At 45.2% G+C, this 27,722-nt stretch overlaps 1 long non-coding RNA gene across 2 annotated transcripts; it reads left to right on the top strand.

The window, feature by feature from the left end:
- The first annotated feature begins 1,256 nt into the window (after positions 1 to 1,256).
- Positions 1,257 to 13,622, top strand: LOC150049685 (uncharacterized). Of its 2 annotated transcripts, XR_016538867.1 has the most exons (6): positions 1,257 to 1,335; positions 1,483 to 1,629; positions 8,569 to 8,733; positions 9,572 to 9,622; positions 9,764 to 9,914; positions 13,545 to 13,622. It is a non-coding gene; the product is annotated as an uncharacterized LOC150049685 (long non-coding RNA). The 2 variants fall into 2 exon arrangements; XR_016538866.1 differs by having other exon boundaries at positions 9,572 to 9,914.
- The last annotated feature ends 14,100 nt before the right edge of the window (positions 13,623 to 27,722 follow it).

The raw sequence follows: 27,722 nt of genomic DNA, 5'->3' as shown, positions 1-27,722 counted from the left end.
GTGTGAGCCCAACCCCAAAAGTACATTCTTCTCAACAACAATGGAAGCCCAAAGGGCTGGGCATGTGGTTTGAGTGCTAAAGCTCCTGACTAGCAAGTTCAAGGTCCTGAGTTCAAGGAGAGGATTGGACTAACTAGGAAGGTGAATGAGGAGGAATATAGCTGAAAAAGAGCTAAGGGACATCACCCAGATACTGAGTTCAAGCACCAGTTCCAACACACACACACACACACACACACCACATATAGAACAAGCAAGCAAGAAAACAGGCAAGCAGGCAAGCAAGCCAATATCTGGGAACACAAATAGAATGGTCAGATTTAATTGTTATGGGGGCCTGGGGTGGGCAAAACTGGACAAGCCACAGTAGAGATTGTGCTGTCACAAAGATCACCATGGGTGTTGTCACCACACAGTTCCCTCACCTCTACCCCAGGTCAGATGCTGGAGGCTGGCAGGTATGTATGTATGTATGTATGTATGTATGTATGTATGTATGTATGTATGACAAGCTCCCTATTATTCTGATCCATATTCTGGACCCCACTTGGAGAGGTTTCCCTAAAACTCAATGTGCTGTGAGCCAAATGGCAGCTTCTGATTCAAGCTCTGAAATAGTATTAGGGATACTGCTGGGCCAAGCAGAATTTGAGGAGCAAATCACATAATCATGGTCTTTGGGCATCAGTATTGCCCAGAGAACGCCAAGTGCCAGGCCCATCTCAGACTTCCTGGAACTCCAGGGTGAGGATATAGTTCAGCAATCTTAAATATATATATATTCTTATTATATATATTTATGAAGTACAAGATGGTATTTATGATATATGTACACAGTATATGTTCACTTCAGTCAAGTTGTTTTATACACCCATCATCTCTCATATGTTATCATGTATGTATGGGTGAGGACTGGGATTAGAACTCAGAGCCTTGCTCTAATGCTCTTCCATTTGAACCTGGTTCAGCCCTTTTTGCTTTAGCTATTTTTTCAGACAGAATCTAGAGTTATTGCCCCAGGTAGCCTCAGGTCATTATCCTCCTACCTCTGCCTCCTGAATAGCCAGGATTACAGGCGTGAGGCACCACACAGCCCAGTGCAATAATTTTCAAATATATTGCACATTTTGGTTCACCATCATTACCATGCTATACAATAGATCTCTAGAACATAATTCTCACTAAATTATGGTTCTGTTTTGCTAATATCTCCTGATTCTCCCACCTGCCCTGCTTTTCTTCCCACACCACCAACAAGATTTTGAGAACCACCGCAGTTGGGTATCTACTAAATGCTTCCCCATTCAATGCTTCCAGAGCACAGAGCAGCCGAGGGTCAGCGATCATCCCAGGACAGGTGGCAGAGGGAAGGACTTGCTCCCTATTGGACTGCTGGGCAGCAAGGGGTGGGGCCCATGGGCAGTGGGGAGGGGGAAGGGGCGTGAACTTCCTCTGCACTCTGCCTTTCCTCTACGGTTGCAGGTACCTGCCTGACTCTGGCTGGTCTGATCTTCTATCAATGGCTACTGAGGCAGAAGACAACAACTGGAGAGGCTACTTGTTTCCAGTTATTTGCATTTAAAAAGCTGCTATCTAGAGAAAGCACTGTTTCTAGAGTGGAATTTTAAGGTTTGGAGTTTCTGGATAGGAAGCTGCCCACTGCTTTCCTGGGAGGCCTGGCTGTCCTGTCCCCTGGGTGGGCTGGGGACCCTGGGAGGTGACAGACAGCTGAGGAATTCCCCATCCACTCCCGGAGCCCCTCGCAGCCCCATCCTCTGTGGGAGAGGCAGCAATTACCATAGTTGGAACAGACCTTCTTTGTCTTCATCCAGACTGTGGGATTCGGGCTTCCCCCAGACATGCTAATTATGTGGAAGGGACTCTGGGTGCCTGTTGGCACACATCTTGTTCCTATGTTGTCACTGCTGGATAATAAACCAGGTGTAGGTGTCATGCTGACCAGGCCTGGTGCATAGATGAGCTCCTTCCTCCTCCCTCTCCTCTTCCCCCTCCTTCTCCTCTTCCCCTCTTCCCCCAAAAGTCAGCTAGTCCTGCTTCTGTGCACGAGCCCGCCCCCTCCCCAATCCTCTCTGCAGAATCTTCCTTCCACAGCCTGCTGCTTTGGGCATTGGGTATTTGTTATCATCTTACCCCCGAGGGCTTTCCTACCCAAACTGTGGTTCTAAACCTTCATTTTATATTTGGTCAGTCGACCAGTCAGTACTTATGGAGGGAACTGTTTCCCAGGCATGATGCCAGACCCCAGAGATAAGAAGATTCATTAGGCACTGGCTGGAAAGAGATGTGTGCGGCTTCATTGGGGTGCAGGAGTGCATAGCCAAGGGAACAGAGGTGTTTTTAAAGGGGCATTAAGCAAGAGCCTTGGGTACTTGGAGCAAATCAGAGGGAAACAGAAATGAGCCAGGGAGGAGTAGGGAGAGGTAAGAAGAGTTGGGAAAGGCTTCCTGCAGTAGGTGGCATCTGAACTGCATAGTGTCAAGGATGAAATTGCTGTGATAGACAAGGAAAGACATGGACTAAATCACACAGGTGGGTAAGAGTTTGGGGCTTTTCTAGGATTGTGGGTGGCTGTGGTGTCTGGACGGCAAACCAGTCTGAGCCAGACAAAGGCAAAGCCAGGAAGGAGAGCCTGCTGCATCTTTTCTTTCAGGTCCAAGGACTCACGTTTGGTACCTGTGGTTTTTACTCACTGGCTAGTGTTCTACCAAATGAGCCATGCCTCCAACTGCTGTGCAGGGTCTTAAGAAGTTTTGACTCAAGGGTACTGTGCATCCAGAACATGGTTCTCTTGTGCCAATCGTAGGGATTGAACTCAGGACCTGGGTGCTGCCCCCGAGCCTCTATGTGCTCAAGGCTAGCACTCTACCACTTGAGTCACAGTGCCACTTCTGGCTTTTTCTGAGTAGTTTATTGGAGATAAAAATCTCAGAGAAGCAGGGCACAGTGGCTCACGCCTATAATCCTAGCTACTGAGGAGGCTGAGCTCTGAGGATCAAGATTCAAAGCCAGCCCAGGCACAGAAGGGCCTCAGACTCTTATTTCCAATTAACCTCTAGAAAATGGGAAGTGGGGCTTGGCTCAAGGGTAGGGTGGTAGCCTTGAGCTGAAGAGCTCAGGGACAGTGCCTAGGCCAAGTTCAAGCCCCACGACCCCCCCCCCACAAAATCGCATAGACTTTCCTACCAAGGCTGGCTACTTGGCCTCTTGAAAAGCTAGGATCACAGGCACGAGACATCTTCGCCCAGCTCAGCACTGAGTTTTAATAGGAGAAACATTGTGGACAACAGATGGGAGTGGTGAACTTGAAATGAGGAGACCAGGCAGTGGTTGAAACTGGTGGAAGCTAAGGCAGGAGAAAGGAAATGAGGAGGAGAAGATCAGAGATGATAACAGTCCAAGTGTACAGAGGGAGCCTGGTGGTGCCATAGACACTGAGACAAGGAAAGAAGAAAAGGTCTGTGGGAGCTGAGGAGGTCTCTTCTGCTTGCTTAAGCTTGAGGTACATATGGGAAGATACTTTGTGGACCAGACTCAGGGGAGCATAGACACTGGAAATGGGGTGAAGGAGAAGGAATTGACAGCATGGCTCTGATGTGGGGGTGCCTTAGAGATATCTCTGACTGGATTCTGAATCTTTTTTTTTTCTTTTTAGGTTCAAGTTTGGGACTTGAACTTAGTACCTGACACTTTTGCTCATTGACTAGTGTTCTACCTGCTAAGTCATGCCTCCAACCCCAGGAGGTGAATTTGAATCCTGATTTGTCTTCCTGGGCACCCATTCAGGGGCCTCTGTCTCCCTGTTTTGCAACAAAGGACACTTTTGTGTATGTCGGTGCTGGGAAGATGTGAACCCACATCTTGGGCCTGGTTTTGACTCTTAGTTACAGGGCAGAGAATAAGAGGGAGCTTTGTCCTATCTTTTCTTTCAGGCAGGAAAGCAAGAAAAGAAGAAAGGCACTGCACAGGGCACATGTTTCTTAGGCTTTTATACCTCTCTCTATGACTAGATTTGGCCTGGACAAACAGATCCTCAAGTTGCTCTTGAGATGTTTGTTGATTGATCAAATTAACTGCAAACTGCCAAAACCAAAGTACCTCTTCATATTTCTTGAAATCTATTCATTGGTCTCAGCCATGAAGGAAGAAACTCACATGGGTTGTTTGGGAAGTGCATAGGTGGGGCTGCAGGGTCCTGAGCCTGCAGTGGAACTTGTTCCAGATCTTTTCTATGGGCCTCCTGGAGGGCCCAGTTAGCTTAGGGCAACACTGTTTCTTCCATGGTTCTTATCAGGTAGGGAGAGTGAGACTGTAACTTGGATGTGCGTCTTCCGTTTTCCTTTTGAAGGTTCCTATTTCATGTGTGCACTGTGGGCTGGGCAAGGGTCACCATCTTCAGAAGCTTGTTTGTAATATTTGATGTAAATACTTTGCCCTAAGAAGGGGAGGCCATGGATGTTAATGGGAGAAAGCCATGAATTTGGAGTCAGAAGACCTAAAGTTCTGCTGCTTAAAATCCAGGGACAGTTCCACTGTTAGGGTCTCTATGAATGAAACAAGGACAAATAATGTCCTGGCTCATTTCAAAGATCAAATAAGATAGAAAGATCCTGACGATGGAAAAGACGATTAAAAAGCAGCCAGTTTCTTCCACCTTTGGACATCTGCTAGACAGATGGGAGTCTGCAGGCTGGAGAGGGGTACTGAGTGTGAGGGACTCTCAATTGGGGCCCTCAGACTAGCAGCACAGTCTGTTGCTGCCTGTGTGTCTTGCCCGTTCTGCCCCCACACCAGGACCAGTTAAGGCTTCAAAGCTGGAGATGTTTTTCTGGGTCTCTGCCTGAGCCTGTGCTCTGAGCCTCTGCAGTTAGACACCAATCTGAATGTCTCCTCTGTCTCTGTGACACTTGATTGTTTCCCAAGTGATGGCATGGCTGGAATGTGGCCCATCTCTGCAACCCTCCCTAATGTTGTATTAATGAAGGAGAAGAGACAATGAAAGCCTGACTCAGGGCTGGTGAGCTCCCTGAACTTCTCCTTTGATGGAGAGGCCTCTAAAATAGAAAGGGCTGATGATCTGGAATTCTCCTTTCTGATGTGGCTTCTGGGTGGAGTTATACCCTCCAAGCCACAAGCCATCGTTTTTTATTTTTTTGCCAGTCCTGGGCTTGAGCTCAGGGCCTGACCACTGTCCTTGGATTTTCTCAAGGCTAGAGCTCTACCACTTGAACCTCAGAGCACCACTTTTGGCTTTGTTCTATGTATGTGGTACTGAGGAATCGAACCCGGGTCTTTGTGCATGCTAGGCAAGCACTCTATCACTAGGCCAAACTCTCTGCCCTACCCATCATCTTATTAAGACACTCATGTGGAAGTGGAGGTAAGACTCAAGTGATAGAGCACCAGCTTTGAGCAAAAAAGCTAAGGGACAATGCTCAGGCCCTGAGTTCAAGACTTTGCACCAGTGCAAATAAATAAACTAACAAAATAAAACAGGCAGGCCAACTGCAGCAACCTTGTAAGAACTCCTTCATGCCACTCCCTAGGCAGAAGGCATTTAATCCTGGAATTGGGTTGGATTCGTTTCAGTTCCTTCTTAGGTATCTGTGCTACTGTACACAGACACCATCCCAGCTCACTTTCCTGTTCCACCTGCTCAACATCCTGCCTTCTCATCAATGTGTGTGTGTCACACATGTATGTGTGTGTATGCACACACACACACACACACACACACACACACACACTCACAGTCTTCATTCCTAGAATACTCCTTGGGTCTAGTTCTGAATTGTCTACTGGTAGGTTGTGCCAGCACCCTTTTATCTCTCTGAACCTCAGTTTCCCTATCCACAAAACAGATGTGTTGGACCAGATGGGCTTTGCTGCGATCCCTCTGAACACGGAGAATCTTAAAGTTTGTGAGTAGTCAGAACAAGAGTTGTGCCTTATAAACATCTCCATGTCCCCTTCCGAAATAATAGAAACTATTGGCAGCTTAGGTATTGATTTTTATCATTGTGACTGTCTGTCTCATCATAGTGGCAAAAGTCTTCTAGGTGGTGGTGCGGGCTGAAGGTGGGTGGGTGGTCTGTGGAAGTCTCTGTCTCTTCAACATTTTAGTAGTCAGGGTTCTCCAGAGAAACAGAACCAACAGGATGCATTTATGGAGAGTTTTATTCTAAAGAAATTTCTTACATAGTTCTGGAGGTTGGTGAGTCCCACATCTGCAGGATAGAGCGGGCTACTGGTCCAGGAAAAAGTTGATGCTTGAAAAGTCTGGCAGAAATTCCCCTCCTCCCATAGGGGTAAGGGTATTCTTAGTTAAGGCCTTTGCTATGGTTAAGATGGGTCCACCAAAAGTTCATGTGTTGGAAAGTTTCTCCCCAAACTCACATGTTAATATTATTTAGTAACATACCTAAATTATCAAGTATTATGTATTTTGTTATAGCAATTTTTTTATAGAAAATTTACCAAGAGACTCTTTGACAGATTGTATGGCGCTCACTCTCTGAATATCATCGTTTAAAAATGCCTTCATAGAAACATTGATGATAATTTTGAGCAAATGTCTTGGCCGAGCCAAGTTGGCAAATAAAATTAACCATCAAAGCTGATCATTTTGTTCTTCTGCTAAGTTATTCTCCATGACCTGGCTATTGTCTGTTCTTGACCCTGATGGCTGATCTGCCAAGGTCCTCCCATCGAGCACAAAGTGTTCCTCAAACACTTTGTGGAACAGAAAAAGTAAAAAGGTCTTGTTCCAGAACACTATGTAGAGGCCATTAAGAAAGAATCCACTTCTGGGCCTTGCCTTATGGTGGAAGTCAGGGTCTGAACAAAGCCCTAGACATGGCAGTGATCATGGGATCTGATAGCTCATGCCAGAATTCTCAGCTCTTAGCTTCACCTCCTCTTCTGTGACATGGAATACTTCGTGGGATTAGATTTGATAACAGAGCACGAGTATTTTCCATATAGTAGATGTCATATAAAAGGCATTCAATAGGTGATACTTTTCTGTTTTCCCTCTTCTCCTTCTCTTATTCTAAGGAAGTTATTTCCCCTCTGATTCCTTGCCAGACTTGAGACAAGTAATCCTTTTTGCTTTTTTTTTTTTTTTTTTGCCAGTCCTTGGCTTGAGCTCAGGGTCTGAGCACTGGACTTGGACTTTCTCAAGGCTAGAGCTCTACCACTTGAGCCTCAGCACCATTTCTGGCTTTTTTCTATGTATGTGATACTGAGGAATCGAACCCTGGTCTTCGTGCATGCTAGGCAAGCACTCTACCACTAGGCCAAACTCCCAGCCCTCATTTTTGCTTTTTGGGGGTAGTTTTCTTGTTTTACTTTTCCACTTGGGTCTAGTCTTTGACTAAGCAGAAGTCTCCTACAAATTACCAGCCTTGGGACTGCCCTAGATCTTGTTAACATGTGCTTCAGTTTCATACCCTCTCATTCTCCATCAGCTGCTTATCCTGATGATTGGTATATAGAGTTAGTGCTTCTATTGCCTTCCTCCTTCCAGAATGGAAACCTATTCATTCCAGGAAAAATATGTGTGTGTGTGTGTGCGCACGCGCGCACGCGTGTGTGCCATGCCATGCCATGCTGGTGTGTGCAATCATATATGTATCCATGCTCACAAATGTGTGGTTTATAGAACTGTCTTTCCCTGTGTAACCAAGATTTGCACCCAGCCTTCTACCCAGTTTTGAGAATCACTGCTGTCCTCGCTTGCCATCTCAGGCTGCTTTGGAAAAGAGTTTCACCTGACTGTGTGCTGACCCTCAGAGGGAGCAGCAGCTCCCACCTGGAGCAATATCTGAGCAGAGCCTCCCCCTGACTTGGGTACACAAGGGAGCAGAAAGGAAATGCCCATGACCTGGCTTGCACACCTGCTCAGTGGAAGGACAATTTTGATGTTATGTGGTGGCTAGCTGGTGGTTGATATAAAATTCCTGTGGAAAGGGGCTGAATTAGCTGTGACAGCAAGTGCCAGCCATGGTGACAGTCTTTTCCTATGGGTCTGTATCTTGCTCTGGGAAATACATGCTAATAAAGGGAAGAGAATTGGCAAATAGCTCACAGGGTCCACACATTGGGTCCACACAATGTCAGGCTATCCTTCGGGGGAGGGTGGGCATTCTACTGTTGGAAACAAGGTGTGGGCCTTTCTGCCACTTAGCAATTCCCAAAACATTTGATTTTTCATTCTTTCTTGAGAGATCCAGGTTTAGTGTGCTCATTCAATTCAGCGTGCTCTCCTGTACCCCCTCTCCTGTGGTGGTATGTCTGAGCCCCTTCTCCTCTGCACCAGAAGACAAGGGGCCTCTTGTTGTCTGAGGGCATGTTTTCTTTACCACAGAGAGAAGAGGGACATATTCAGTCATCCCTATGCATTCTTCTTTTGAATCTACAGCCTTCTGGGGGAGGGGAGGGGAGGGGAAGCTACCCTGCGGCCTCTCAGCTTAACACCCTACGTAATCACTCAGCCCCAATTTTGTCCTTCTCCTGAACAGGCTCTTTAAGTCTTTCTTTCTTAGGTAGATGGACAGATGGAATCTGGATGAGAAGGAGGTGCCTTGCAGAGATACCCAGACCTCTCTGGCTCAATGGCTTATGCCTATGTGAAGCTTTGGTTTCCTGTCATCATGCAAAGTCATGGCTGTTGTCTGGAAGGTCTGAGAGCAATAAAGAGCAAGAAGAACCAAGGTCAGGCTACCCGAGACCACTTGAAGGTTATGGAAAATCAAGTTACTGAGCCAGGGAGGTCTGGGTATCTCTACAAGGCATCTCCTCCCCCCATCCAGACATATCTGTTCATCTGCCCATCCTTGCTTTCTCTACCCAAGAAAGAAAGACTCAAAAAACCTGAACTGAGGAGATTGCAGACGGATGGCTGGGATGAAGGAACATGTGGTGATTCTTGGGGAAGTGTGGTGTCCAGTCCTGGAAGGGAGGATAGAATTTAGACATTAGGTAGAAGACTTTCCAAAGATGGAAGAAATGCACCAAAGCTTGATGCTTCACAGTGAGCAGAGCGTGTGGTGGGGCAGAGCAGGGAGCTGGAGTGTATAAATGCTGGCTCAGTGTGGCTGCCCTGGACACAACAGGGCGGAGGGCCCACACTGCCCATTCCAGGCCTTGTCTGGGAATTGCTCTGGTAACCAAGAATGCAATAGAGTGGCTTGCTGTGGCTCACTCACTTCTTCCCATGCCCCACAAGCAGGCCTGGCCAGAGCCTAAGGCCTTATTCAAACCCTTGCTGGTTTTGCTCCAGGCCTAGATGTAGCAAGAGAAATTGGAAAGGCAAAGTTGTTTGATTTCTGAGGCTTTCTGAGCCAGCCAGGTGGAAGGCAGCCAGGGAGGCAGCAGCTGGTGACGGCCTGTCCCTCCTGCCTCAGATAGCAGGCGGCTACTCAAGGGAACAATTGGGCAGAAGCAGGGGTGGCCAGTCAGGGGAGCATGGGCCAGTGGAATTCTGAATAAGGTCAAAGTCCAATTTGGTACTGTGCTTTATTACCAATTTAAATCTCTTCTTTCTTCTCAGAGCCTGTCACCCCTGCAGAAAGGGCCTGGACTGCCACAGAGAAATTTGCATGTAAAGATTGTAACTATGGGGCATGCTGGCTGGTCTGTAGACTGCCTCTGTCCACCCTGTGCTCTCCTCTGCAGCTGTTTTTGTCTCTAATAGGCAGCTTGCTTGTTTGGAGGCACACACACATCTCTTCTTGCTGCTTAGGAGACCAGCCCTGCAGGAGGATGGCAGGGGTCTTGGAAGTGGTGATTCCATGATTTTCCTAACTGACACTGGAGGAAAGGGTCAAGCAAGAACAGTTATGTGGGGAGTGGATAGAAGGGACTTCGAGGAGCAGAGCTAGAATCTGGGGAAGGTAGGATGTGGCAATAAAACTAAGAGGGAAGAATCTGGGTTAGGCTGAGAATCTAGAGGAAGTGCTTGAAGGAAATCAGGTTCAAAGGCCAGGAGTTTGGCCTAGTGGTAGAGTGCTTGCCTAGCATGCATGAAGACTGGGTTTCAATTCCTCAGTATCACATACATAGAAAAAAGCCAGAAGTGGTGCTGTGGCTCAAGTAGTAGAACTCTACCCTTAAGAAAGCCCAAAGTCAGTGCTCAGGCCCCGAGTTCAAGCCCCAGGACTAGCAAAAATTAAAAAAAAAGTAATCAGGTTCATATCTAATTACTAATGGCCCAGGCACTCAAATTTAGCAAACCCACAACTTTCAGCCCTTTTCTGTGAGGCTGACACCTCTAATCACAGTTATCACCATCCTAAGGGCTAGGGCTGGAAAGTTTGTCCCATTATTATAGGTTACAAAACCCCCTTGGGTTGGTCTTTTGGCGACCCCTCTGTCATTGCATCAATAAACATTTCTTCGGTACCCAGTGCTGGTGGAAAAGTTGCTGCACAGCTTCAAGGCTGTATTGATTGAGTCTAGTGTTTGGGTCTTGCTGGACAGGACTTTCTGTGAGAAGGGAGCGTGTGGTGCAATTTGCTCATAGCGTCAGAGTTCATGGGGATAATGACCTTCTCACAGGGAGATTTGCTCATTGGTGCCTCCAAAGGCCAGCCCTGTTGCAATTCTTTGGGCTGTTTGCTGGGCTTGGGACCTCTGGGCAGGATTACTGAATACCCTGTGCCCTGAAGCTCAGCAGACACACATGTACACACATGTGCACACATACACACTCCTGCCTGAGGCACCTGGAGAAACATTCTGTGTACCCTGCTTCTAACTTGTCCCTTATCCAGGCACTGAAGACACAGGAAGTGAACTTGACTTTGTGAGTTCAGAGCTCACCAGGCTCTACCTTTTGAGTGACAAGGGTCCTCTGTGGTTTCTTCTCATTTGACTGAAGAAATAAAGAATGGCTTAAATCAGCTATTCAAAGATGGCCACCCACGTCTCAAGGGTCATGCTGGGCTCCCTTGGGCTCTCATTAGTGACCATTACTGGCAGAGCAGTTATGCAGAGATGACCTCTAGATTACTAGGGTGCAAAAAGATCTTTGCTAGGTTCCATTCACAATACAAATACATACACCCAGCTTCATGTGCCATTGACATTATAGAGGGTATATTCAGGTCCTCACTGCCAAGCAGAAATCTTATTGTCTCAGCCTCAACGGAAAAGGTGCCATCTGGGTCGCTTTCCATTTGGGGCAGTTTATTGTCTGTTCTCAAATATCCTATGCAGACTCACCTGCTCCTTCTGACACTCAGATTGTCTCCATTCTCGGATTACCTCATGCTATGTCATGTGAGGTGTACCCCAGGGCCATCTGCGCCATGTGCCATCCACAATATGGATGTGGGATGCATATCTTCCTAGATGGGGACCAAATCTTACTATTTCTTCTAGCTCATTTCTGGGATAATTTGCTCAGCTGGAAGTGCTTGCTCGCTTTTCTTCAGAGTGGCCTTTGAGAAGTAAACTATTAGTCTTTGTGTCTCTGGTGCTGAGCTTCACGGAAAGAGGGAACTTGGGAAAACTTGGTGGAGACATCACAGCTGTCATAAACATGGCAAAAAAAATCTTATCTCGGGGCCAGGAGTTTGGCCTAGTGGTTAAAGTGCTTGCCTAGCATGCACAAAGACCCGGGTTCGATTCCTTGGTACCACATACATAGAAAAAAGCCGGAAGTGGTGCTGAGTCTCAAGTGGTAGAGCTCTAGCCTTGAGAAAAAGTCCAAGGACAGTGCTCAGGCCCTGAGCTCAAGCCCAGGACTGGCAAAAAAAAAAAAAATCTTATCTCACAGTGGCACTGTGGCTATCATAAGGTCTCCTACAACACACCACTCACTTGTCTGTGGCGATGCTGGTATAAACAAACTACAGCATTGCCAGTTATATGCAAGTATAGCACCTACAAACGGGATATGGTGGGGCTATCCCAGCTAGTCAGAAAGTGGAGACAGGAGGATCAAGGTCTGAAGCCATCCAATACATAAGTGTGAGGTTCTATCTAAAAAATAAACTAAAGCCAGAGAAAAGCATTTAGGGGATGTGGCTCAAGTGGTAGGGCACTCAAGGCCCTGAGTTCAAACCCCAACATAGCACCTATAATTATGTGCAGTGATAATGATACCAGTTTATATATCAGTTTATATATTTGCTACAGAATATTTGAATTATTGTTTTAGAGTACACACTTACATAAAAAAATTCATTTTGTGTGTATGTGCCAGTACTAGAGCTTGAACTTAAGACTTGAACACTATCCTTTTGCTTCTCTCTCCCTCTCCCTCTCCCTCCTCCCCCCCCCCTTTCAAAACTGGTGCCTTAGCACTTCAGGAACGGCTCTACTTATGACTTTTTGGTAGTTGGTTGGAGATAAGGGTCTCATGGACTTTCCTTGTCTGATGTGCCCTTAAATCACAATCCTCAGATCTCAGCTTTCTGAGTAGTTAGGAATACAGCTAACCATCCACGTACAGCTCACCAGGACTCTTGATTGCATAATTTTTGGAAGTCTTGATTCAATCTCTAGTTGTGTTGTGCTATTCCTTTCCGTCTGCAGGCACACAACATATATTTCCGGTGTTGTTAGTAAAAAGCTGTTTCAGATAAACTGGAAATAAAAATTAAAAGGCATTGTCCTCACTCATCCAGGTTTATAGTTTTGCCCTTTCTGGATTGTCAGATTGTGAAATCAAACTTTCATTCCATTTAATAAGCTCCAGTCTCTTGTCAAACATCAGCACTTTGTTCTTTTTTACTGCTGAGAAGTATTTCATTATTTAGATAACTAACCATTCTTTGGTTTAAGGGTTGTGTCTATTTTTGTTATTGCAATTATAAACAAAGCTGATCTAAACATTCATGTGTAGGGATTGATCTGGACATTGGCTTTTGATTGTGGTTAAGTTTCTAAAAGTAGGATTGCTGGGTAATATGGCAAGATACATTTCCTTTAAAATGAAACACTGATGAAGGATTTAAAGTGCCACAATATTCTTTAGCCTGGAGGAAATATGAGGTAGGAGCCTGCAGCCACTGAGGTCAGAATGACCTAGCTGTTCATATTTCTCCCAGTTCCTTGTCACTGAAGAAATAATAAACAACCCCAAGACAGACCTTTTCTACATATTGCAGTTCTTACTCAGAGTATGCATCCTAAGTGGTGGCACCAATCAACATAGAACAGGCGTTTCCTCCACTGCATGGCTGTCTTCATTTTGACTTGCACTGAAAAGTGTAATTGTACATGGTGTCTCTCAATTTTCCTTTTAGGCTGGTGCCTGCTGGGCCACAGGCAGGAGTGGGCAGTCACCCCTGAGCTCTTCAGAAAGGATATTTTGAGCCAGTCAGGACCAGTCCCCTGAGCTGGAGCAGCACTGGGGAGGGGACAGTGCTGGAGGCCTGTTGTGGAATTACCTCTTAGTGGAATTTGAAAGGAGAAACACTCCCATCCTGCCCCATCCTCATCTGCCCCCACAGCCATAGTTCAGGAAGAATCTCTGCCAGCATTACAGGGGCTAAAACTATTTCTTCTCTTTCTAGGATGGGGCCACTAGTGAGGTCACAAAAATGAAGCAAGCTCTGGGTAGGGGCTTGGGTGGCCTCGTTCCTGTCTACTGTATGTCACTGTATTGCTGAAGTGAATAAACGACTTCCTCTTTGAGCTTAGTGTCCTGGTTTGAATATGACTTTACATAATGTCTTTTCATTGAAACATGACACCTCTCATTAAGGCTTGTCCCCTATGTTTGAATCTGGGGGGGGTTTCAAGATAGACTTTAAGGAGAGAAAACCATGCTTGAAAAAATAAAAAGGACCAGGTAAACTGATTTTAATAGCATCTCTCTCTCTACACACACACACACACACGCACACCCATAGGTTTTTTTCCCATATATATGTGTATGCATATATGTATATATATGTATGTGTACATACATATATATGCATAGTGTTTTTCCCCCAGTCCTGGGGCATGAACTCAGGGTCTGGGCTCTGTCCCTGAGCCTCTCCCTCTCTCCTTTTTTCCCTATCCCTCTCTCCCTCTTTCCCTCTCCCTCTCTTTCTCTAGTCCTGGGGCTTGAACTCAGGGCCTGAGCACTATCTTTGGACACATTTTGTTCAAGGCCAGCACTCTGCTACTTGATTCACAGAGCCACTTCCGACGTTTTCTGTGTATGTGGTACTCAAGAATCAAACCTAGGGCTTCATGTATGTTAGGCAAGCACTCTACCACTAGGACATGCTCCCAGACTGTCCCTGAGCCTCTCTATACTCAAGGCTAGTGTTCTACCACTTGAACCACAGTACCACTTCTGGATTTTTCTATTTATGTGGCACTGAGGAATCGAACGCAGGGCTTCATGCATGCTAGCCAAGTACTCTACCACTAAGCCACATTCCCAGTCCTTTAATAGTGTATATAAATGAACCTAATACATATCAAATATTATCTTATGATGTCCATATGAAAAATAATTCTTGGGGGCCAGGAGTTTGGCCTAGTGGTAGAGTGTTTGCCTATCATGCACGAATACCTGGGTTCAATTCCTCGGTACCACATACATAGAAAAAAAGCTGGAGGTGGTGCTGAGGCTCAAACGGTAGAGCTCTAGCCTTAAGAAAGTCCAAGGACAGTGTTTAGGCCCTGAGCTCAATCTCAGGACTGACAAAAAAAAAATTCTTCAGTAACATTAAGCATGATGACCCACACCTGAAATCCCAGCATTTAGAGGCTAAGTGGATCTGGTGTTTAAGAGCAGTGTGTGTGTGTGTGTGTAGTCTCTAGATTGTGTATTTTCATTCTAAGTACTTAAAATAGGCATTTACAGGACTTATCTGTTTGCACTGGCCCTGTTACAGTCATCAGTGATCAAAGCTGCTGTGGTAGAGAAACAACTGTAGGTGTAGGCTGCCAGCCAAGGGTGGAGCCAATGGGAGGCCCCACATAACCTGGTACTTGGGTGTTAGGCTTAGAGGAAGCCCAGGGACTGAAAACCAATGTGTTGCCTTATCCAGGCTGTGGTTGCCATAAAGGGCACAGAACACCCTTGAGTAAATAAACAGGACGCTTTGCACCCTAAGAAGCTAACCTTCTTCCCACAGTGAAGGTCAAGTGCCTTCATCATTGGGGTAGAGTGGGCAGGAACCTGGCCACAAGGCGAGGAGGGGCTGGGGAGGGCTTAGTGGTCTCTAGGTGCGGCTCCTCAGCTGTCCTCTCTCCTGGCCTTCTTTTCTGCTCAGTATTCTTGCATCTTTGTGTCTTCTCACCCTGACATGGTGCTCCTCTGGGCCTCATCTAAGTTTGGATCCCAAGACCACTCCTGAGCTCCAATCCAATGTGTCCAGTCTAGATTGCCGCATTTCCACTTGGATTCCACACCTTCCATTCTACACTTGCTTCCCCTATGGGCTGTCATGCAGAAAACCCAGGGATAAAAGTTGGTTCTTTTCCTGACTGCTGACGCCACCCAACCTGTGCCCATGTGCATTTCTTACCTGCACTGCACGTTGATGCTATGTGTCTAGTTTAGCTTACTTCCACTCTGTTTTCTATTGCATAGTCAGCATAGCTATCTAAAATGGAAATTCTACCTTGTGACTTTTCTTGTCTAACCATCCCTATAGTTTTTATCATTGCCCTAGGAAAAGCCCGGGGCCCACGTGCACCCCTGCTACCTCAGGGTCTCTCTTCACTTCCTCCCTTAACTTGTGCATGGGGTTGGGGAGTGTCCCCTCCCCAATGCACATCCACCTACAAGCTCAGAATATAACCTACTTGGCAATTGGGACTTTGTAAAATAATTTGTAAGGGACAAAGAAGAGATTAGAGTAAGCTTTGAATTCAGTGCCTAGTGTCCTTGTAAGGGGTGAAGACACAGAAGAAGGCCACAGGAAGATGAAGACATTGGAGTGTGAGCTACAAGCCAATGATCACTAGGGAACAGCTCAATCATTGCAGTCAATTCCTGTCACCCCAGCATTTGGGAGGCTGAAGCGGAAGGATCTGGAGTTGGAGGACAGCATGAGTTACATAAGACCTTCTTTCAACAAACAGACAAACCAACCAACCAACCAGGACTGCTGGAGTTAACTGGAAGGATTCTGTCCTAAAGGCTTCAGAGCAAACCTGGCTCTGCCACACCTTGAGTTTGGAAATTATAATGCTTACATGGGGTGAGGGCTGATGGAAGGCCTTGGTGTTGAGATGGCAGGAGCTCACAAAGAGATTCTGGATGAAGATAGGGAAGATCAAGGCACACTTGGTCCAGGGTCCAGTTGGAATATCTCTGTGGAAAGAACATTTTCAGCGACTTGCTATGGCCTCTCGGATCTGCTACAGCTACCAAGCTCCAGTGTTTTCCTCCTGATCTCCACACTGCTCCCACTGAGCCCCAGTGAGCTCATGCATGTCTCTGGGTCTATCTCTCTGACCTCCCTAAGGGAGGCCAGGGCAGGCCTCACTTCCTGCTTGGCATTCCCTTGTATACAAGTCCTATTTGCTGATCTCCTGAGAAGCTGAACTGTCTCTCTTGGTCCCTTTCAGGGTAACATCTGTTTTCAGTTTCAGCCAAATTTGAATTTCTCTCTCCACGTGAATGTGAATCTCATGTACCTTCTGCCTGAGACCTGGGGCAGAGTCCTACAGTGCAAAGAACAAACTGTGTGGCCTGTACCTGCATATGAACTGCACTTCTTAGAAACAGAATTTATCAAATGATTAACTTCCCCACCCCATAATATCATCCGTTGAGGGCTGTTGTGGAGTTAAAAGGAGACAATGTCCACAGGCCTTCGCATATAGTAGGTGATCAGAATCTGTGCTGATTTGCCAAGCAATTGGATTATCATTGCCAAATTAGTACTAAGATCAGAGCACTTGACTTTTTTTTTGATAATAGTAAGTTTTTTGATATAGTAAGTGGGCTTTTATTAGTGTTGTTTTGGTGAATGGGGGAAAAAGGAGGTTCAACTGATACATTCAACTGAGACCCCTTTCTACAACTACCTAAAGATAAAAGGAGCTGAATGCCGGTGAATCATGCCTATAATCCTAGCTACTCAGCGGGCTCAGGTCTGAGGGTCTTGATTTGAAGCCAACCTGGGCAGGAAAGTCTGTGAGATTCTTATCCCCAATTAACTATCAGAAAACCAGAAGTGGAGCTGTGGCTCAAAGTGGTAGAACACTAGCCTTGAGTGAAAAAGCTCCAAATCAGTGCCCAGGCCCTGAGTTCAAGCGGGTGACAAGGGAGGGAGGGAGAGGGAGAGAGGGAGAGGGAGAGGGAGAGAGGGAGAGAGGGGGAGAGAGAGAGAGAGAGAGAGAGAGAGAGAGAGAGAGAGAGAGAGAGAGAGAGAGAGAGAGAGAGAGAGAAAGAGATATTTTGGGGGGATGGCTTAAATGACAGAATGATTGGCTAGCCAGTGTGAGACTGTGTGTTTAAATCTCAATATCACCAAATCAAAGCAAAAAAAGTGAAAGTTAATGAACAAATAACAAAAATGCAAAAAGGGAAATAAAAACAGAACACAACGGGGAAAGACAGGAGGTTCAGATAACCAAGGAGTAAACAAGGCCGGGCCAGGTGCTGGAAGTGGGGAGGTGTAGGGACAGCTGGTTCTATGTCTCTGCCGAGGCAGAACTCAGGCTTGGGTGGCTTGGCTCGGGGCCACTGGCTGTGGGCAGATGGGGATGAGCTTGTCCCAGCTGGTGCAGGCTGTGGTCACTCCCAAAGGTGCTGGGCTGATGGCTGGATGCTACTGAGCAGAGATTGTTCCTGCTTTTGTCGCAGGGCTGGCTGGAACACATTTGCTCTGCCTTTTCCCTCTCCATCCCGCCATGCTGATCATACAAGTGGCAGCTCATGTAAGCTAGACTACCACATGCCTCAGGACAGGGATGCAGAAGGATGGTGTGAGACCTTTCTGAAGAAAACAGAAGAGACCTTAATCTCTTGTTTTGCTTCCACTGACCCAAGGCCACATAGATGAGAGGCTGCTGAATGGCCCCAGCTCCTCGTTTGATAAGCTGCAGTGAAAAAGTCAGGAAACCTTGGAAATGAGCCTTTAATATTTGTGTGTGTGTGTGTGTGTGTGTGTGTGTGTGTGTATTGCATGCGCACGTGATTAACTTTTTTCTACTCAAGGCTGGGACTCTATCACTTGAATCACATATCTACAGTTACCGAACAAAAAGGTGGAACTAGACAAGAGTCTGTGGAATTGGTCTTCCTGAGCCTCGATCCTCATATCTTAGCTTCCTGAATAGCTAGGCATGAGCTACTGAAATCTGGCTCGTAGACTTTGTTCTTCAATCATAAATTTTCCTGTACAGAACATTAGATAAAAACCAACATCTTTTCTCATTTGTCCTCATCCCATTTTCTTGCCCTCTTTGCTATTATTTGCTTAGTTTCGTTTTATTGTGGCAACATACACAGGAGAGCTACCAATCTAACATACAGTTTTGAACGTGAAGCTCAACAATAAGTACAATCCTATTCTTGTGCAACTTTTACCACATCCCTCTCTAGAACTTTTTTGAAACAAACAGCAAGCACAAGGCCCTGGTCGCCAGGGCAACAGACATAGCTGCTACATTCCCTGATAAGACCTGATCTGCCCATAAGATAGCCTTTTCTGACTCTTAAAGAAATATCTGAGATCACAGAATGGGTCCCATCAAAAGGGGGCCTATAAAGATGCTGATAAAATTACTGGGGCCAGATGAGCTGGCGCCTTGTCCTGATAACCAGTGAGTCCATCTATCAAGCAGACCCCCCCCCCCCCAAGCATCTGTACAGATAAGAACAATGACCCTACAATGACCTCTTGGCGCTATGGTACCTGGGATCTTACTTCAAGACTATCCAGTCTCTGGGAGAGACATGCCAGATGCATATCAGGTACTTAAGCTTCACTTGTCCATCTGTCCATCAGAATTTGAGGCAAATGAAGGTTCCTGATCTGAACAGACACACAGTCAAACAAATCAGCAGATCTTGGGATCTGCTTGCTCAAGCTGGCTGCTCCTTTAAGGTCAATCTCACTTTCACTTTATTAACTTTTTTCTATCACTTGCACTATTCTTCCCATCTTATTTGAACTCTTCTTGTGGTCACAGAGAGTCAAAGTTTAACTGTGTTGAATGAATTTTCAGGACAGATGACAAGGTTTAGCTGTGGTAACTTTTCAGTAACACCTTTCATCTTGAGGAACTGCAGCGACTCCCACCCCAGCCTAACTCCCAGGCCTTCCCCATGCCCTGCTGACAGCCTCTAACTTCACTACTCATGAAGGTGCAATCAGAACTGCTTTCTAGCTACCTAAATTAAAAAAATATTCTTATAGGGTGGGGAGTTTGGTCTAGTGATCGAGTACTTGCCTAGCATGCACAAAGACCCATGTTTAATTCCTCAGTACCACATACATAGAAAAAAAAGCCAGAAGTGGTGGTGTGGCTCAAGTGGTAGAGCTCTAGTCTTGAGAAAGCCCTAGGACAGTGCTCAGGCCCTGAGCCCAAGCCCAGGACTGGCAAAATATTTGTTATTATAGAGTTGATATACAGAGGATATATAGGTAACGAGTCCATTTCTTTTTGGACAATTTCATCCTTTCCTTTGCTCTCTCCCAGTTTTTCCCTCCCATCCCACCCACAAGTTCATTCCCCACATAGTGCCCAGGGAGTACCACTGCTGCATTTGTTCCCCTTTTGTCCCTCCATTTCTGTGCCCCCCGCTTTACCCTCACAATAACATATAAATAAGCAAGCAAGATGAAAAGAAAAGAATGGCAAAGAAGAAAGATTTGTATTTCCATTTCCTGGAGTTCATTTGGACAAATACTATTTTTTTGCCAGTCCTGGGCCTTGAACTCAGGGCCTGAACTGTTCTTTGGGCTTTCTCAAGGTGAGAATTCTACCACTTGAGCCACCGCACCACTTCTGGATTTTTTTTCTATGTATGTGGTACCAAGGAATCGAACCCTGGTCTTCATGTATGCTAGGAAAGTACTCTACCACTAGGCCAAACTACCAGCCTCAAATATTTTATGTGACCTGATATATATAGTCATTGTACCTTTGTGTTCCTCCCCTGGAAGTATCTTCCTTTGTCTCACTGTGTGTGAATACCTATAGTCTTGATAATTTATCATGTCCCAGTGTATTTTAGATCCAGCTTCTGTATATGAGAGAAAACATGTGCTATTTGTGTCTCTGGGCTTGACTTACCTAACTTCATATGACTTATTCTAGGTCCATACATTCCCCTGCAAATGACATAATATTCTTTCTAATGGCTGTGTAAAATTCCATTGTGTATATGTTTCACATTTTTTGGATTCACTTATCTACTGTAGGACATCTGGGCTGCTTCTATAACTTCGCTATTGTGAATAGTGCAGCAATGTATATCAATATACAAGTAGATTTTATGTCTTGCTATATTGCTAAACGAGTTCATTGGTGAAGTCTTTAGGGTGCTTTAATTATAGGGTTATCATCTACAAATAGAGTTAATTTGACCTCTTCCTTCCTTATCTGTATCCACTTAATTTCTATGTATTGTCTTATTGGTCTGGCTAAGAATTCAAGTACTGCATTGAAAACAATGGCAGAGTACATACAACCTTTGACACATTTCTGACTTTAGAAGGAATGGTTTCATTTTCTCTCGCATTTAGTATATTGTTGGCTGGAGGTTTGTCATATATAGCCTCTGTTATGCTGAGGTGTGTTCGTTCTATTCCTAGCTTCTTCAAAACTTTTATCACCAAAGGATGGTGAATGTCACTAGGCACAGGATATAAAAACAGTTCTTCCTCCTCTTCCTCCTCCTCCTCCTCTTCCTCTTCTCTTTTGGAATTGGTACTGGGATTTGAACTTGAGGCTTGAGTGCTGTCCTTTAGTTGTTTTTTTTTTTTTTTTTAACTTAAGGCTGGACCTCTACCACTTGAGACGTAGCTCCAGTTCTGACTTTTTCAGTTTCACAGTCTTTTCTACCTAGGTTGTCTTTGAACTGGGATCCTCAAGTCTGAGCTTCCTGAGTAGCCAGGATTATAGGTGGGAGTGGTGGTGCCTGGCTTCTAGTTGCCCTTCTTGAAACTCAGATTTTTTTTTTCAAACAAAGGACATGATATGCTTGTTTTAATCAAGAAACAATGACAATGGAGAGGAAGAGTCAGTTAACTGGAGTTAAGAGTCTCATGGGCTGGCTTTAAATCATGATCTTCAGTCTCAGCCTCTTGAACAGTTAGGATTGCAGCAGGAGCCACCAGCTTCTGGCTATACTTTGTATTCTTGATCGGCTTTCAGCTCCTATCATGTGGGGATAGGGGGTATTTGGAAAGCAACATAGATGTCATCTGAAAATCAACAGTCTGGTTATGTAAACATTCACTGTGTTCAGCCATATTTCAAATATCTGAGCTGGTGTGAGCTCTGTGATCTTTCTCAAGTAAGCTCAGTGTGGTGTTTCCTCACCCATAAAATGGGCATACGCAGTATCCTTATCTCAGAACAAGTGGTGCTTTGATGAGTGCTTGGCCCATTCTACATATTCAACATGGGTTAGCTATTAATCTCATTACAAGTTAGCATGGTTAACACCACAGTAAAGCTGTAAACTAATCACTGGAGAGACCAAAGTGATGAGTGTTACCCAGACAGACCAAGAAGACTTGACTTCACCAATGCTTCAGACACCAGAAGCATTCTAGTAAAGCCAGTCTATGACAGCCCATGTGGCTTTGTTGGTGTCAGTGGCCTCTGCTTCAGAGGTGACGCTGCTTCCCCAAGGCTTTCTCCTCCTCACAACCCCACCCAGGCTTTGCTGAGGTCTTCCAAATTCTTCTACTGAGAGGAACAGATGTCTTCAGGGAAAAGTCAGCTCTATGTTGAAATGATGGCATTTCCTAGTACTTTACTTGTTTATAGGAAACAAACGGCCAGTAGTTCAGAGAAATAATACTGACTACTAATGCCAAAAGCCAATTGAAGTCTCTGTATTTTTTGTGAACCCTTCTACACTATACAGACTCATTCAAAATGGATCAAAGACCTAGATGTAATTACTCAAATCAATAAAACTCTTAAAAGAAAGCCTAGGCAAACCCTTATGACCTTGGAGTAAGCAGTGGTTTCTAAGATATGGTACTAGTATAGTATAGCACAAGAGGCAAAAGAGGGGAAAAATCCCCCAAAATTCAACTTTGAAAAATGAAAAACTTTAGTGCTTCAAAGGCTATCAAGTACTTGTAGTCACTGCAATATTATTCATCATAACCAAAACATGGAAATAAGTTAAATGCCCCTTTGCTAACAAATGGGTTAAGTGCATTCACGTGGTATGTCTTTCATGGAGTGCTGTTCAGCTGTGACAGGGAAGGAAAGATTGGTACCTGTTACCAGCATCAACAAACCTTGGAAATATAATGCTGAGTACAACAAGACAGAGGAAAGGCCATTTTTTTCCCTGTCAGTTGTGGGGCTTGAACACAGAACCTGGGTGTTGTCCCTGAGCTCATTCTGCTCAAGGCTAATGCTTTACCACTTTGAGACACAGTGTCATTTCTGGTTAATAAGAGTCTCATAGACTTTCCTGCCTGGGCTAGCTTTGAACCATGATCCTCAGATCTCAGCCCCTTTAGTCACTAGGATTACAGGTGTGAGCCACCAGCACCTGGTGAAAGGCCACATTTCCAATGATTCTATATTTACAAACAACGTTGAAGATCAGATAACACACTGGGAGTGGTGAGACTAGAGCAGGTGTGGCTCCAGGGAGCCCCAAACCCTCGTGGGTGGGGGTGAGAGCTTCATAGAGACACAGTAGCTGGAGCTTACAGGACATTCGTGCTCATCTTGCTGGGCTATTATTTCCTTGGTTTTTAACGGAAAGGATGAGAGGGTCGAGATGCTGGCTGGTGAAGGAAAAGAGCTGCATACAACCCGTTTTGGAATATCCAGGTCCGAAGTGGAGGCAGCCCCATTCGAAAAGTCAGAGTGCTGGTTACTCTGGATTCTGTTAGCAGTGCCGGCCTGACTCCTGACCCTCCTTCATTGGCATGCTCCAAGATCTTTGAGCTCTTCCAGCTTCAAAAAACAAGTAAGAGTCATCCTCTTCACGAAAGGCCCATGTTCTTAGCAATGAAACAGCTGTTGGTCTTAAGAGTCTGGCACAGAAGGACAAACACCATGTGAAGATCATCTGAAAAATTAATGTTTTCCCTTTGCCAGGGATTATGCGGATTCTAGAATCCACCATGTAATGTGTTTTCTCACTTAGTTGTGTGTATACATTAGTACTGAGGCTAGAACTCAGGCCCTCACATTTTTTCCTCAGCTTTTACTGCTCAGGGCTGACACCATTCGAGCCACACCTCTACTTGGATATCAGAGTTTCATGGAGTTTTCTGCCTAGTTGACTTTGAACTGTAACTTTCAGATCCCAGCTTCCTGAGTAGCTAGAATAATCATTTATAGTTACTAAAACTGCTTCACAAAGTGAACAGACAAACCCTAAGGTTTGACGAGTTCAGTCACTTGTCCAAAACTGCACTGGCAGGCTTTCTGATTCTTTTTGCAATCATTGTGATTTTCTGTTGGTAAACATTGTGATTTTCTATTTATAGTGTGCTCCTCAGTGATCAAAAATGGAGCTCTGGGGAGTTTGGCTTAGTGCTTAAAGTGCTTGCCTAACATGCATGAAGGCCCGGGTTTGATTCCTCGCTACCACATACATAGAAAAAAGCCGGAAGTGGTGCTGAGGCTCAAGTGGTAGAGCTCTAGCCTTGAGAAAGTCCAAGGACAGTGCTCAGGCACTGAGCTCAAGCCCAGGACTGGCAAAAAATAAAAAAGAAAAAGAAAATGGAACTCTGATCCTAATTGTTCTGATCTATCATCTAAAGAAACTACCCAGTCCCCGGGACTGGATGACTGGATGGCTGGTCACAAACAGCTGCCCTCCAGTCTCTCTATTCAGAACCTCACTGCTGCTAAGGGGTCCTGCCAGGCCCTCCTCCTCCGGGAGTCTCTTGTGGCTACCCTGCCCTCCAGGAGCTCCTGTGGCACTGTCAGTTCTCGACCCACCCAGCACTCAGACGTGTGGGTGTTCACTTGGCTGCCTTTAGCGCTGAGTACTTTCCCCAGGGCCTCGAGCAGCAATTTTGTGCTCATTAATTCTGGTGGAATTAATGAGTGAATAAATGATTAACGTTACCTACAGCAAATACTTTAATATTATTTATTGTGAGTCAAGCATGGGAAATAATGGAGTTTTTCACAAAATAGGTAACAGCAATGAGAACAAGTAACTAACACTTTATACGTTGGGGAAGAAGCTTGTAGTATTTGTTGTAGCAATTAAAATTAATCTTTTAAAAAATCATTTTTAAAATCCCTGCACCATAGCTTGAATTCAGAACCTCATGCTTTTTGCTCAACTATTTTGGCTCATGAGTGATACTCTACTACTTGGTCTGAGACCAGGACTCTAACTTGGTACCTGAGGTTTTTGCTCATTGGCTGGTTCTATACCAACTGAGCCACTGCTCCAACCTCTAGTCTAGCCAGAGGAGAAGGCGGGCATGGTGGGAACAGCTGCTTCCTACCACCCACATCTGTTCTTGCTCCATTGTGGAGAATCTTTCATCCACGGTCCCCCTCCTGGGGTCCTGGAGGCTCAAGGGACAGGCACAGAGATTCTGTCCTGAGTTTGGAAGTGATATGGTAGAATGACCTGTCCTTTCTTGTGTGTGAAAGTATAGAGTATAGTGTGTGTGTGTGTGTACTTAGCTTGAACTTAGGGCCTCAGTGATGTCCCATAGCTTTTCTGCTCAAAGTTCATGCTCTGCCATTTGAGCCTCACCTCCACTTTCAGCATTTTGGTGGTTAATGGAGGTAAAAGTCAAATTGACTTTCCTGTTCAGGCTGGCTTTGAACCATGATCTTCAGATCCCAGTGTCTTGAGTTAGACAGGACTTCCTGTGGGAGGTATCAGCACCTGCCATGTCCTTTCTACCTTGCAGAACTCTGGAGGAGTCAAATGACATAATGGATAAGAAATTTCCTCATAAAAACATCACAAAAAATTGGAGGGATTTGGGGCCCGAGTTTGGCCTAGTGGTTAAAGTGCTTGCCTAGCATGCATGAAGACCCGGGTTCGATTCCTCGGCACCACATGCATAGAAAAAAGCCAGAAATGGTGCTGAGGCTCAAGTGGTAGAGCTCTAGCCTTGAGAAAAGTCCAAGGACAGTGCTCAGGCCCTGAGCTCAAGCCCAGGACTGGGAAAAAAAATTGGAGGGATTGTTATATGATTGTTTTCATTGGAAAATCTAGTCTCAACTCTTGAACATAATGATGGTGGAAGTTTGTGGCTTTCCTTTTACTCAAATGGCCCTTCTCTTTTCTTCTGGCAAAAATACCTGCTGTTTCTTTTCCTCTGAAGAAATGCTTCTCTTTAGCTCCAAAATGTCAGCATGCCATTATTCTACTGGCAGATCATCAGGATGGAGGTGGGACCCAGGGGTGGCCAGTCACAGAGTACCACAATCTCCTGTGTCACAACAACTAGTCTTGGGAATCCATGACTGAAGTCTTATCAAACATTGTTCTACTTGGAGATTTTAGCATCTTGAAATATCAAGGAATGTCTCATTGGAAATGGCACTGTGGCTCAGTGGGAGAGTGCTAGCTTTGAACTGAAGAGCTCAGGGACAACGACCAGGCCTAGAGTTCAAGCCCCACAACCCACAAAAAAAAAAAATGAAAGAAAGAAAGGAAAAGAAAAAAAGAAACGAAATGACTTTTTCTTGCCCTTGAGAGAGGGGCAGGGGCGATATTAACAGTCTTCATCTCTTTGGGCTATTATGACAATGTATTTTGGACTGAGTAACTTATAAGCAATAGGAATGGACTATACATGGTTCAGAGGCTGAGAAGTCCAAGATCAAGGTGGCAGTGGATTTAATGTCTGCTGAGGACCTGCTTTCCGGCTCATAGTGCCTTTTCACAATGTCCTCACATGGTAGTGGGGCAAAGAATCTTTGTTGGGCCTTGTGTATATGGTCACTAACCCCCTAAAAAAGGTTCCATGGTTGGGTGCTGATGGATCACACCTGTAATCCTAGCTACTTAGGACGCTGAGATCTGACGATCACCATTCAAACCTGCCCAGGAAAAAAGTCTGTGAGACTCTTATCTCCAGTGAACCACAATCAAGCCAGAAGTGATGCTGTGGTTTAAGGTGATAGAACAATAGCCTTGAGTGGAAAAGCTCTGGGACAGTGCCTAGTGCCTGAGTTCAAGCCCCATGACTATAGAAAAGAAAAAAAGAAAAGAAAAGGGGGTGGTTCCACTCTCAAAACATAATTACCTGGGGTCAGGAATTTGGCCTAGTGGTAGAGTGCTTGCCTAGCATGCGCAAAAGACCCAGTTTGATTCCTTGGTCTAGAAAAGCCAGAAGTGGTGCTATTGCTCACGTGGTAGAACTCTAGCCTTGAGATTCAGGCCCTGAGTTCAAGCAGACTCTTGGCTTTTGTATTTGAAGGAATCTCAACAACATAGCTGGTCACAGTGGCTCACACCTATATTCCCAGCTACTTTAGAGTCATGTGTCAAAGTTAGAAGCTATATCCCAGGCGAAAGGTTATAAGACTGATACCTGTCAGGTCAGCTCAGGTCAGTAGGAGGTTGAGACCAGGAAAACCCAGGTTCTAGGCAGCCAATGCAGAAAAGAAAGGAGCTTGTAAGAGTCTATCTCAACAGAAAAGGCTGGATGGTAGTACATTTGTTATTCTATAGATGGTAGGAAGTGTAAATAGGAGGATCACAATTCACGCAGGCAGGGGAAAAAGCAATGCCCCATATCTCCCAGGGAAAAATCAAGCAAAAAAAAAAAAAAAAAAAAAAGAAACCCAGAGCATAAAAGGCTGATGCCATAGTTCAAATGGTAGAGCACTTGCCTAGTAAGCACAAAGTCTTGAGAAACTCAGTATTGCCAATGATCTATTTGAGGAAGAGACAATGGAAATTGAAATCTTTTCTTCTGTTCTTAGCTTTTTCAAGTATTGCCTAAACAACTGGGTCTTATTCAGATACTAATAATCGTTTCTGGGAGGAGAGATTTCCTCCAAGACAAAATGAAAATAGCAGATTGGATTGGTTGCCTGTAAAGTCTGAGAAAACACAGAAAGGAGGCAGAAAAGGGTGGCATTTTGAGTGGGATGGGGTCATTAACTGGCAGGCAGCCCAGCCAAGCTCATTAAAAATTATCAAAATAAAACATCACCTCAAACCACAACATAATCTTCAGCGAGAAGATGGAGCAAAGTGCTGGAAGGGAGACAGATGCAATAGTTCTGAAGCCAGGGTGATGCTTGGGAATTTTAGATTGCCTCATCCTTCTATCAAAGATTAAACAAATACATTTCACTTCAAGTCATGCCTGGATTTGTGCTTTTGGTGATGGAAGTGCAATTGCATGTATAATGCAACTGGTATGGAAGGATTCCATTCCCAGAGACCAAGTGAGTCTTTGAGGCTAGAGGAAACAGGATTTGAAGGGCTTTTTTCCCCCCTCAAGGTTGGAGCTTTACCATCTTATCCACAGCTTCATGTTCATTTTTTTTGTTACTTAATTGGAGATAAGTGTCTCACTTTCCTGCTTGAGGTTGAGTTTGAATCACGATCTTGAGATCTCAGCCTCCTGTGTAGCTGGGATTAT

The sequence above is a fragment of the Megascapheus bottae genome, chromosome 19 (genome assembly GCF_031878675.1).
Source record: "Megascapheus bottae isolate mThoBot1 chromosome 19, mThoBot2.hap1, whole genome shotgun sequence".
In the NCBI taxonomy this organism is placed as follows: Eukaryota; Metazoa; Chordata; class Mammalia; order Rodentia; family Geomyidae; genus Megascapheus; species Megascapheus bottae.
The sequence above is the reverse complement of the archived record's forward strand: the minus strand, read 5'-3'. Positions and strand labels throughout refer to the sequence as shown.